Raw genomic sequence first — 12,642 nt, 5'->3', positions numbered from 1 at the left:
TCGGCTCCGCGCCGACCGGCGAACGCGGGGCTTTTCCTTGCCAGCCTGATGACAGCGGAACGGCGCCCAGCAGCTGGTCGGGAAGGAAGCGCCAGGCGCCTGCCGGGTCCCAGGCGTCCGCGGCCGCCCACCCACACCAGGCCCCGCCCCCGTGCGTCAAGCCCCGCCCATTCGCACTAAGCCCCGCCCCACGCCCGTACTCACACACCAGGCCGTCCCCACCCCGCCCCCAGAGCCCCGCTGCGCCCCGCCCACTGGCCGCACAGGCGCAGTGCACACGGCGCCCGCCGGTGGTCGGGTGTCTCCACCGGCCGAGCTCGCTGCTCGCCCAGCTGCGGATCATTACCGCCCTTTTGTTCTCCGTCGCCCGCTCGCCCCAGCTAGGAATGCAAACTGTAGGCGCCGCCAGCCCCCCTTTCCTGTTTCCCTGGGTGGGGGTGGGAGGGGAGTTTTAAATTGAATTGTGCTCAGTCCGACTCCCAGCACAGTCTTCCCGGCGCCATCAGTTCCTTCATCCACTGCGGACACCCATATCTAAGGTTCGGGCAGGATTTCAGGGGCACCCTCAAACCCAGCCCTTGGGATCCAGGAAGGCCTCCTGGAGGAGAGTCCACGAGGCCCGGAGCCGAGGATGGGGTTACGGTTAGGTCTTGGAGGGCTTCGAATTTCCAGCAAAGGGTCTGGGATGGTTCTTGAGGACAGCAGGGATTTGCAGGGAGACTAGGGGTGGAGGTGGGCAGGGGTCTTGGTCACATTTGTGTTCTACAAAGTCCCCTTTGGCTTTTGGGAGGCGGAGACTGAGACTGGAGTCCAGAGGACCAGGGAAGACGAGGTTTCTGCCGTGGTCCGGGTAGGAGAAAATGTCGGTGAGGTCTTGGGGGACAGACGCAAAAGAAGACTATTTAGGGAGTAAAATCTACAGAACCAGTGGCTAGTTAAGTTTAGGGGTGAGGGGGAAAATGAGGACACCCCGAAGATTCTGACTTCCGTGACCATATGGGCGGGGGGACGTCTCTCTGAGAAAGGGGGAAGGAATGAGGGTTGCTGGGCTGAGCAGATGAGGGAGACCTCGTTCTCTCACCCCCTTCCTAACCTTGTACTTTCCACACCTGCGTAAGTAGGCTCTCATTTCACACAGGCCTCTGTTCAGCGTCCCCTCCTCTGAGAGGCCTTCCCTGACCACCTTTTGTAAGACCCTCCCCATCCTCATACCCTACCCACTTCACAGTTTCTTCACAGAACTGACCACCTAAAGTTGTATTTGGATTTGTCTGTTGGTTTCTTTTCTGCCTCCCCCACAAAACTGTGAGCTCCTTGAGGACAGGGGCTTTACTCGGTTCTTTACAGTATTTCCAGGACCTGGGGCACCGTTGCCTAGTCTCTGCGGAAAGAATGCATCAATGAATGAATGAGGCAGTGCAGGGTCCCGGCCTTGCTGGTTCATCACTGCATTCTGAGCTCAGCACTAAATAGCAATTTGCTCAATAAATACATGAATGAATAGTTGCTTCACAACCTAGTAGATAAAATCTAGACCGGGTGTAGTGGCTCATGCCTATAATCCTAGCACTTTGGGAGGCCGAGGTGGGTGGATCACTTGAGGCCAGGAGTTCAGCCTGGCCAACATGGTGAAACCGCATCTCTACTAAAAATACAAAAATTATCCAGGTGTGGTGGCGTGCACCTTTAGTCCCAGCTACTTGGGAGGCTGAGGCAGGAGAATCACTTGAACTTGGGAGGCAGAGGTTGCAGTGAACTGAGATCACACCACTGCACTCCAGCCTGGGTGACAGTGTGAGACTCCGTCTCAAAACAAAACAGCCTAGTAGATAAAATCTAGAGTCAGAATGTGAGGAGCAGTACCATGAGATACCATCAGGATAATGGATGAATAATAGCCCATGCTTATTGAGTGCCTCCTTCACACCAGGGCTGTGTTGCCTGCTGCAGATGGGTTTTCTCAGTCCTCATGTCAACCCTATGAAGTAAGAACTCTTGGTAGCTCCATTTACACATATGAGGAAAATGAGGCCCAGAGAGGTTGAGTAATATGCCCAAATTCACACAGCTAGTAAACGGCAGGGCCAGGATCTGAACCTAAGTTGGTTGCACTATTACCAAGTCACAGCACAGTACATGGATGCTATGGCTTGGTGGAAAGGGTCAGAAGCATCCTCACACCCAGCCCAAGGCTCCTCCTAACTTAGATGATTTCTTCTCAAAGGGCAGAGGCTCCATGTTGCCCCAGCCAGGCCCAGAACAGCAGCAGAGATCTGGCTGAGGAGAGAGATGCTGATACTAAGTCCGCCTGGTCAGTCCTTGACTGTGGGACCAGCACTCCACTTCATGTGTGTGTTACAACATTCGATCTTCACAGCAAACTTGGTGAGGCCCTTGCTGTAATCATTCCCATTTTCCAGATGGAGAAAGTGAGACCATAGTAAACCAGCTTACCTAGGGCCACACAGCTATTGTGTGGGACTGATGGTGTCCAAACACAGGCAGGCTGTTTCCAGTTCCTACCTCTGTGCTTCCTTTAAGCTGACCACAGCAGGAGGCTGGATGTGGCCAGGCCATCTCAGGCTGGCCATTCTCTGTGCCAGGTGGTGGCTGCCAGACATGGCTGGAGCAGTGTTTACCCTGTGGCCATCCTGCCTCTGCCCATTGAAAGAGCAGCCCTGGGAATATCATAAAGCGAGACTGAACCGAGATAGCAAACCCGCATCCTCCATCCCCTGTCACTGGACATCCTGTATTCAATCACCCACATATTCATTTCGTCTAATCTTTCTCTCTTGACTGTGATAAAGTCATTTTTATAGTGCTGAGAACGTGCAATTCATTTGAATTAAGTCTGCTGGAGTAGATCAGTTTGTGTTGAGAATCGGGGTTATAAAAGAAGGCATATTTCAGTGGTTCTTTTAACTGATTATGCTCTAGGAACTTATTATAATAATCTCATTTGGGGTGTGGGGTGTGTGTGTGAGAGAGAGAGAATTGCACACCCACTTCTAGAACCCTGGGGTGCTCAGGAAGGCCACCTAGAAGCCTCTCTATAGGAAGGGTCGGGGCCTCCTTTAGAGAAATGATGAAGGGAACTCTGCTATTATTTGCATCAGGCGGTGGCTGCCCAACCTCTGGGGAATGGGGCAGATAATTCACTCTCATGTAAGAGGACCCTAAAAGACTTGGGTGCAGCTGTAGACAGTCAGCTCATGCCCAAAAGAGTGCAATGGCAAAGAAAAACGGACTGATTTGAATGCCTCCAGCCTCCCATCTGGGAGGAGAGGGTAGGCAGACATTGCCAATCTGAGAGTTATTATGTGGTTACTGTCTGCCTTTCCTGGGAGCTCTTTGAGGATAGTCCTGTTCATCACTGTCCGCCCAGTGCCTGACTCTTTGGAGGCCCTCAAACATTTGGTGAATGAAAGGATGGAGAGAGTGAGGAGAGCTGGCCATCAACACCAGCTCTCTACCTGGGCCAATAGAGAAGTTGCCCCTAGGAAGGGTAGACCCAGCAAAGGTCCAGGGCATCAGGGTTTCCAGACCCAGCAGGGGCCCCTGTGCTCATGCTTGACATTCAGGCCTCAGTAGCAACTGTCTTCAAGGGACTATGTGAGTTTGGACAATGAGCTTTTCAGCAGTGACCAGTGGAAATGGAAGAAAAGAGAATTCTCCCCACATGACCTGCTCTGGATAAACCCTTGTGACCTTTCTTCCACTGGCAAGGGTAGGGGTGTGGTGAAGAAGCTTCATTAGGACCAGTTAATTTCCTTCTTGGCCAAGTGGATGAGGATTTAAAACTGATCACATTTGATTCAAAGAAATAAGTGATGGGATGATTCTGGCTCCTAAAATTATGGGGTTAATTCAGCTTATTTCAGGAGTATTAAATGGGGTTGTACAAGTGCCCCTGGTCCTAGGAGAACCTCTTTTAAGTTCCTCTACCTGTCAAGATGACTTTTTTTTTTTTTTTTTTTTTGAGACGGAGTCTCGCTGTGTCTCCCAGGCTGGAGTGCAGTGGCATGATCTCGGCTCACTGCAAGCTCCGCCTCCCGGGTTCACACCATTCTCCGGCCTCAGCCTCCCAAGTAGCTGAGACTACAGGCGCCCGCCACCACGCCCGGCTAGTTTTTTGTATTTTTAGTAGAGACGGGGTTTCACCATGTTAGCCAGGATAGTCTCGATCTCCTGACCTCGTGATCCACCTGCCTCGGCCTCCCAAAGTGCTGGGATTACAGGCTTGAGCCACCGCGCCCGGCCAAGATGACTATTTTGTTACAAGAGCTACAATCTCCAAGAGGCCAGGTCCACTAGGGCCTCCCAACTGATGGTACAACAGACAACCTGTGGCTGAAGGGAGAGACCTTCTAAAACAGCCAACCTAGGCCAGGGCTGTCATGTCTAAGGATAGCATGTCACTAGTTCCCCCAGGTCCCTCTGCCTCAGCACCCTTTTCCTCTCCAGTTACCTCCTACCCTTTCCCTCCAGAGAGGAATTGCAGCATGGGGTGAGTGATGGCTATCAGGCATGTGATTATGCCTGTGTGTCCAAACCCACCTATGTGGACATGCTCTGTGCATTTGTATGTATGCACTCTGTATATGAGAATATGTGTGTACGTGCACTTGCATTCTCTGTTACGGATGTGCTTGTGTGTGTGTGCATATAGAATCTAGGTTCTGTGTACGTGTGTGCATGTGTCTCTGTGCATGTATGGACTATCACATATAGTCACACTATATGTGTGACTGTGACCACAGGACACAGGGCCCTTTAATGATGGAGGGAACTCCCCCACCACTTCCCCTGCACCCAGAGCAAGAAGGCTTTTATGTTGCCAATGGGCTGGACTCAGTGGGTAGGAAAGGTCCACCCACTGAGGGGCCTAGGCAGCCCGAGTCACAGCCTCGCATTAGCTGCTTCCCTGCTTCAGAATTCTCCTGGGTGGTCAAGCCACAGAGAAGCAAGTTGCTCCCATAGCAGGAAGAAACAGTAACAATCTCAGGTACCCTGTCTGAAGGGACAGTGTGGTCCTGGCCAGAATCCTGGCTTGTTCAGAATTCTAGTGTGTAGACGGGGTGGTAATTTCCAAGCCACCCACCACGTTTTTCTCCTCCGCCAATGCAGGGGTAACATCCATCAGGCAAGGTGCTGGCAGTTTTCATCCTGGTTCTAAGTCCTTAGGAAAGTCATGTCACCTCTCTGAGCCTTACTTTTCTCATGAGATAGAAAACCTCACAAGATTGTTGAGAATTACATAAAAATTAAATCCTGTGTAAAATGAGAAAATACTTTCGACTAGGCACTTCCCGAGGGCATGGGCATGTCAACTTATCTTCGTGTCCTCGTGCTTCGTCCAGGATCTGGTGTTTGGCAAGCTCTCACCTCACATTTCTATAAACAATTTTGAAATATGGAAGCCCTTGCAGCTTCCCAACATAAATTCATTCACTCATTTATTAATTCAGTATACTTTTATTGAGCATCTACTATATGTTTGACACTATTTGGGGTATTGGGAATAGAGATGTCAATAAAAGGGCTTACTTCTAGTTCACATTAGCGTATTAAAGGCTCTGAGAAGTCCAGCAGCACTAGGTTTCTGATAAACTTTGTTTAACCCAATAGTCTCTATGTTTATTTAATTATGGAATTCCCCACACCCCTTTCAACCTTTTTTTTTTTTTTTGCTAATATGCAAATTTAATCTTATTCCATTCCTCATTACCTGTTACACTCCCAACTCAAAGCCCCTTCAGAAGGGCTATGGAATACAATAACTAAAACAATTACTCTGGAGCCAGACACCTGTGTGTGATCCTGGGTAAGCCTCAGTTTCTTCATGTGTAAAATGGTGATAATGGCTAGGATTAAGTGAGATAATGTTGCATCTCCAATGTTCAGCATTGTGCCTGGTATGTAGTCTAATTCATTTAAATAACACCTATCACTCCAGGTCTCCCCAACACCTGTGAGATAAAGCCAATTGTCCTACATGATACTCAATGCCCTAACTGCCTCCCCAGAGTTATCTGAAATTTTTCTCCTCCAACTCTCTCTTATGAGCTGGTCATTCAGAACCACTTGCCAGTTCCCGTGGGTCTCAAACAGCCGCCTGTTGTTTCATACCTTTGCTCTCATATTGCTTCCTCTTCTTAAAATTTTCTGCTCAGTCTTTCCTACCTGGAGAACACACATTCATCTCCCAGACTTATCCCTTAATCACCTCCTCCATTAAACACATACTCACTGCCTGATCCTTCAGCCCCAGCTGATCCACCAGCCAATTGTATTTGCATGAGTTATCCAGGCAAGACCAGTAGAGGAATCACCCAGTTCATCTACAGACTCGTGAGAAAATAATATGTCGTTATTGTTTTAAGCCTTTAAGTTTTGGAGGTGGTTTGGTATGCAGCAATAGACAACTAATGCAAGCTCCTCGAGGCCAATAATAACTAACTTCAACTCATCTTCATCTCGCCCCTTGTCATTCAGAAGAGTACGTGGGGACCCCTAGGACGATTGATGAAGCCAGGAGAGAGTGAATGCCCTTGGTTATCTCCATTCCAGACTAGAGTGGGGATAAATGAGGGACCTCCACTAAAACATCAGTGGAAGGACCCTGGGAAGAATGAACTGTCAGAACCTACCAACAGATCCTCGGCGGACACTGTGAGCTGTCCAGGGTCCTGACTGTTCTGTTCTGGGGAACACAGTGCCATGCTATGATCTGCCCACTCCTGTGCCAGGGTCACCCTACTCAAGACCCGCCCTAGTGATTATTATGCTGACATCTGAGAGAACCAGCCTTGTAATGGGAACAAAGGGTTTGACATCTGCTCAAACGGAATTGAAGTCGATTCTTACACCTTCACCCTTCCTTCTTTCCACCCTCCCTCTCAGGAACTATTTGACCATGACAATAAAAATCCAGCTTTATGTAAATACCCTGTCCTCCAAGTAATAAATGCCATTAGCTGAGCCTGACTGAGCAATCGCATGCTTTTAAATATCCATTTGAAGATCTTTGAAAGCTCTCTCGAGGCTCTTGCTCATAATTCACTAAGTGGGAGTTGGTAATAACTGTGTTAAATGGCCAGGCCCTGCAATTCGTGGAGGTGTGTCTGTTTGTGTGTTGGTGGTGGTGGTGGTGGCAGGGGGTGCTGGGAAGAGGATGCCCTTCCTTCCATGCTGATCGGTTACTTATTTTTAAGAGTCCCACTGGGGGCTCACAGTCCTTTGATGAGCTACTAATGAAAGAGCCAGATCTAACAATTAATTTCCCCAGAGTTATTATTTATTGTTTTGGCAACATTTCTCTGAAAAGCCTTAATACTTACCTGGCTTCCTGATGGTTGAGGAGAGCTATGGGTTGAGAAGAGAAATTAGTTTTACCTGTTTATTCAGCAATCATGAATTGAGCACCTGTGTGTGCCAGGCACAGCACTGGAACAAGATACACCCCTGCCTTCAGAGAGTCCCCAGTCTGGTGGGGGGCAATGTAGGGAAGGGAGCAGGCAATAACAATGCAGTCTAATACCTATGATAGAGGGGACAATGTAGGGGGCTGTGGGAGCCGGGGCGGCACATAACCAAGATTGAAGGAGTCAGGGAAAGCTACAAGAGGAAGAGTCCTTAATGATGACCTACAGCTAACAAGATAAATAAAAAGTAGGGAAAGGAAATACTGTGGGAAGAAGGACCAGCATCTTCAAAGACTCTTAGAAGAGAAAGAGCATCCATAAAATTATGGTGAAATAGTGTAGTACTGAGAATTTTGTCACTGCTGGTGGGAGTGTAAATTTGTATAGCCATTTGGGTAAACAGTTGGACACTATCTAGTAAATTTGGAGATATGCAAGCCCTGTAACCCAGCAATTCCATTTATGTCTAGACATACTTCTCTTTGTATACAACATTAGGAGATATATACATAATAATCAGAACAGCATGGTCTGCAATAGGCAATGACTGGAAACAACCAAAAACCTATCAAAGGCAGAATGAGTAACTGTGGTATAATCATACAACAGAATACTATACAGTAGTGAAAATGAATGAGCCACAGTACACTTCATAACATGGATAATTTTTATATTGACACAAATACATATAATATGACTTAATTTATTTTAAATTCAAAGCCGACAAAGCTGAAATATTGTCCTGGGATATTTACTAAGGTGGTAGAGATATAAAAGAAAGCAACGAAGTGGTTGACCATAGTGTTTTATTTCAGGGAAGGGGCATGATTAAGGCGGATCACATGAGGAGTTTCAGGCAACATATTATGTCTTCATGCGAGTGGTAGTCACACAGGTGTTTAGAATTTTTAAATAAATTGTGCACATTTATATCTTTTATGTTTTTCTAAGCTTGTGACATATTTCAATATTTTTGTTAAAGGAGGTGAAAAAACATCATCGTAGCCTGAGTAACTGGGTCCTTCTCTGAGCATAACTCTGAGAAGCCTGGCACACCAATGGGAGGGCTGAGGGTGGCTCTCAGGGGACCCTCTGGTGCCAGCATCCTTCTTGGCTGTGTTTGTGTGTGGTACTCCCACAATGGCTGTACCAAAGGCCACGTAGGTCCTGAAGTCTCTTTGGATGCTTCTTAGATCATCTCCATGAGATATGGCATGGCTTTGTCATCCAGAAGACCACCAGATGGCTAAATAGTAAAAAAGAGCTTTATGGGTAATATCAGTTTGTGAGCTGGGAAGAAAAAGTCTCCTGCATGGATTAAAGGTGCTCTCTTTTTGAAGAGAGAAAGGACAGGTTGGATTTTCTGCCTCACAGCGTCCATGTTACACAATAGAGTCATACGTAGTCAGCAGGTTTATGAGAAAAGATACATACATTCATGAGGGGAGCTGGGCACATACGCACACACTAGGTAAATACATATGTAACATACATCCCATCTTCACTTTGGGGTGGGGTTTTAGCATTAAAATGAGGTAGAATTTGGCTCTTCACATCGAAAGGTGAACTATAGGACAGAAAGACAGTTTGCACACAGACTCTATAAGCTAGCTGAAAATGGCTTAAGGTCTGCAATTGCTTATGAGAAAAGAATGCAAGGCCATTCCTCTGTCCAGTCAGAGCTGTAGTGGTCTGGGTTGTAAATCAGAGCTAGGAGGGGTCTGATAGCTCCTATTCTTAGGGAGCTTAGAGCTATAGAATTTAGAAATATGCCAGGCCAGTCAGGCCCTGAACCCTCAACAGACGGGTAGCTTTGTTTCATTAACCTTTGGGTTCATCTTAGTTGATAAAGGGGCATCTGTTTTGGCCTCTCAGATCTCTCCTTAGTCCCCAGAGAACCCCATATGGGCCTGGGTGTGAGTTTCACAGGGTAAAGTGGAGTCAGGTGATGCTCTGGGAGAACCTGAGGAGAGAGAGGGTATTGCTTTGTCTTTCCACTTGCAAGTCCCCAGGATGGGTTAGGATTGTGAGGTGCTATCTGGCCCCAAAATCCAACTTCAGGGGTCAGGGTCTCTCCTAGATGGACTCTGCAGTGGGCACACTAGAATGAACATTGCCAGGAGGATCTTGCCTGGTTCCAGGTGACTGAATCTTTAACATAAATGGACCTTGATGCCAATCTGGGGAAGGAGATGGGTGTCCCCAGGTTGTAGCAGCTGGGAGGGATCTCAGTGGTCCCTTATATCCAGCCCTTAGGACTTTTTGACTTTTGATTAGCTCTCAAGTCAACTTTATAACTGTTCATTTATAAGAGTAATATATTCTTTCAGAACAACTATATATTATTATATAATGTGGAAATGAATATAGAAAGTATTTTGGTTTCCCTTATAATCTCATGTTGCAAATGAACAAACAAAACATAACAAAACAAACAAACAAACAAACAAAAAACAATATTAAGGCCGAGCTTGGTGGCTCATTCCTGTAATCCCAGTACTTTGGGAGGCTGAGGTGGGAGGATTTTTTGAGCCCAGGAGGTTGAGGCCAGCCTGGGCAACATAGAGAGACCTGGTTTCTAAGAAAAATAGAAAAATTAGCCAGGTGTGGTGGCATGCACCTGCAGTCCCAGAGACTAGGAGGCTGAGGTGGGAGGATCACTTGAGCCCAGGAGGTTGAGGCTGTGGTAAGCCATCACACACAAAAAATAAATACAAAAAAGAAAAGAAATCAATATCAATAGTCTGGTATATTTTCTTCCACACATTATTACAAGCTCATACACATATATATGAACACAGTCTGGAGCTTTCTTCTTTTTTGTTTCAAACAATGGGATCATACTATGCTCATTACTCTGTGATTTGACATTTCACATTACAATATATCATGGATATCATTCAAGATCAGCCCTCCCAGATCTAATAGTTTTTTATTTCACTAGCTATATAATATTCCCCAGGTTGGATGTAGCAGAATTTACTCAACCAGTCCCCTGTTGATAGACTTTTAAGTAATTTCCATTTTTTGCCACTACAAATAACGTTCAGTAAACATCCATTGCTTATATCTACATGTCCTAATGCATTTGTTTGTGTAGGATAAATCCCCAAAGCTAAACTGTGAGTGAAAGAATGCACTTTTCTATTTTAATAAGTCTTGACAGATTACTTTCTCAAGATGTTGTAGTCTTTCACACTTCCACCAATAATATAGGACATTCTCATTTCTCTACACCCTACACTGGCTGCTATCAACTCACAAGGTTCTCTTCCCTCAATAGGATGAGCAAATGAGCAAAGCAGAAAAACAGCAGAAATAAAAACAACACCAAAAAAGCTTATTTTATTCTAATTTGCACTTATCTGATTACTATTAAGGTTGGTTATCTTCTCAAATGTTTGTTCATTGTTTGTATTTTCTTCTCCAAGAAATGCTTATTCATATCACTTATCCATCTTTATATCATGTGGTTTCTCTTTTTATTACTGATTTGCTGAAGATCTTTGCATATAAGTGGTTAACCGTGGTCTCTTGCATGATCCTTCATTTATAAAGATAGAAAATGATAAATGATTTAGACTAAACCAATTATTGTAAAATAAACAGCGATAACAGTGATAGTTTTTAACTCTCTGGTAATTGTATCACTCTGGAAAATGTGGAGTAGCTGTAATAAATCTACTCCTATATAAAAAAAAAAAAAAAAAGAAAATGATAAATGATAACAGAGGGGAAGTGAGTTGTCCAAGGATACCAGAATGCAAGTGTCAGTGCTAGACAGGGTCATGCCTCTAGATTCCCTGCCCAGGGTTTAATCCCTGGCCCAATCCACAGCTTAGACCCTTGTGGACAACTTTCTGGGAATTACCAGAACACAGTTTCTCAGAGTATGAGCTAAAGACTTCCTTCATCAGAATTATCTGGTGCTTCATTAAAATTCAGATTCTGGGACCACATCCCAAACCTATTTATTGATTCAGAATCTCTAGAAGTGGGGCCAAGGAATCTAGATTTTAAGAGAGCTTTTTAGTTTGTTCTTGTAGCCACCAAAATTAGAGAACAATTACCCAAGAAGCTCAAAGTCCTTGCAGAGGCACTGAGTAGGAAGAGAGGGGTAGGAAAGTTAATGGGAACATTGTGTAGCGACTCCCACCACCACCACCACCATCACCACCAGCTAAAGAAAGAGCCCTCAAGGTTGAAGCATCAAAACGGAGCTATCACTGGGGACCTTTTGGCCTAATTCTGCCCTTAAGCCACAATCAAGCCTTTGTGGCAATAGGGGTGAATCTAATATATCACTTTCTTGTCGGTATAAAGGTGTAAATGTCAATTTCTCCTCCTTTTTGTGAAGATTTGACAAAGCACTTAGAGCGACACCCATTTTAATCAACAAAGCAGCCAGAAAGATCACAGGGCACCAAGTGTGCCATATCCTATCTGAGCTTTGGGTGGATTTGAAAATTGCACTTTTAATTAAAATTGGCATTTCCGCAGCTCAGATTGGAGCTGGCCGTTTTGCTGGGGAATTGCAAACTGCGAGGCAAACAATCTGAGAGTGAGGTTTAAGAACGCAAAGAAGAAGGCTTGTGTATGAACAGGAGGCGCTTGTTTAAATAATGAAGCGGAGAAAAGATAATGTAAAAATGCCTTTGTCTATGTTTAGTTAGGTTTCCTCAGAGACCCGGGTAATTGCGGCTGAGCTGTCCGAGGTGCTGACGGTTGGGCAAAAGGAGCGATTGAATGTATGCACAACGCCCAGAGATAAATGCCTGGTCCACAGTTCTCAGCCCAATCAAGTTTGGCCTGCTTTATGGGTTTCTTTTTGGCCAATGACAAACACACTTCCAGGCAGGTGATGAGTAACTTTTGTGGACTGAAGGAATTAATGATTACTGACCACCTATTATGTATAGTATATGGTGCTCTGAAAAATGGGAAAAATGTCAACCATAATTATTGGATCCTTTTCTTGTGATGTTGCAGTAAACCTCACAATTGATCTTGTTGTGAGATTTCAGGATTTTGTGAACCAGAAAAATTGTAAGCCACCAAGGACAATGCCAAGTGAAGACATTTAAGAATAACAACTATCACCTGTTCTCTCCAATGCTTGATAAAAACAAAGGGCATTTTAAAACTTAATAAGTAGGAAAGCCATAATCTCAGAATAAGGAACAGTTATTTAGAATGGTTTTATAAAGACTTCACT

The 12,642-nt window shown here is 45.6% G+C and overlaps 1 long non-coding RNA gene across 1 annotated transcript; it reads left to right on the top strand.

Moving 5' to 3' along the window:
• The first annotated feature begins 488 nt into the window (after nucleotides 1-488).
• LOC105496335 (uncharacterized) lies at nucleotides 489-6,984 on the top strand. Its single transcript, XR_011614327.1, has 3 exons — nucleotides 489-850; nucleotides 2,225-2,385; nucleotides 6,499-6,984. It is a non-coding gene; the product is annotated as an uncharacterized lncRNA (long non-coding RNA).
• Nucleotides 6,985-12,642: the final 5,658 nt, after the last annotated feature.

Source organism: Macaca nemestrina, chromosome 15 (assembly GCF_043159975.1).
Source record: "Macaca nemestrina isolate mMacNem1 chromosome 15, mMacNem.hap1, whole genome shotgun sequence".
Lineage (NCBI taxonomy): Eukaryota > Metazoa > Chordata > Mammalia > Primates > Cercopithecidae > Macaca > Macaca nemestrina.
Note: the sequence above shows the minus strand (reverse complement) of the source record. Positions and strands in the feature narration are given on the sequence as shown.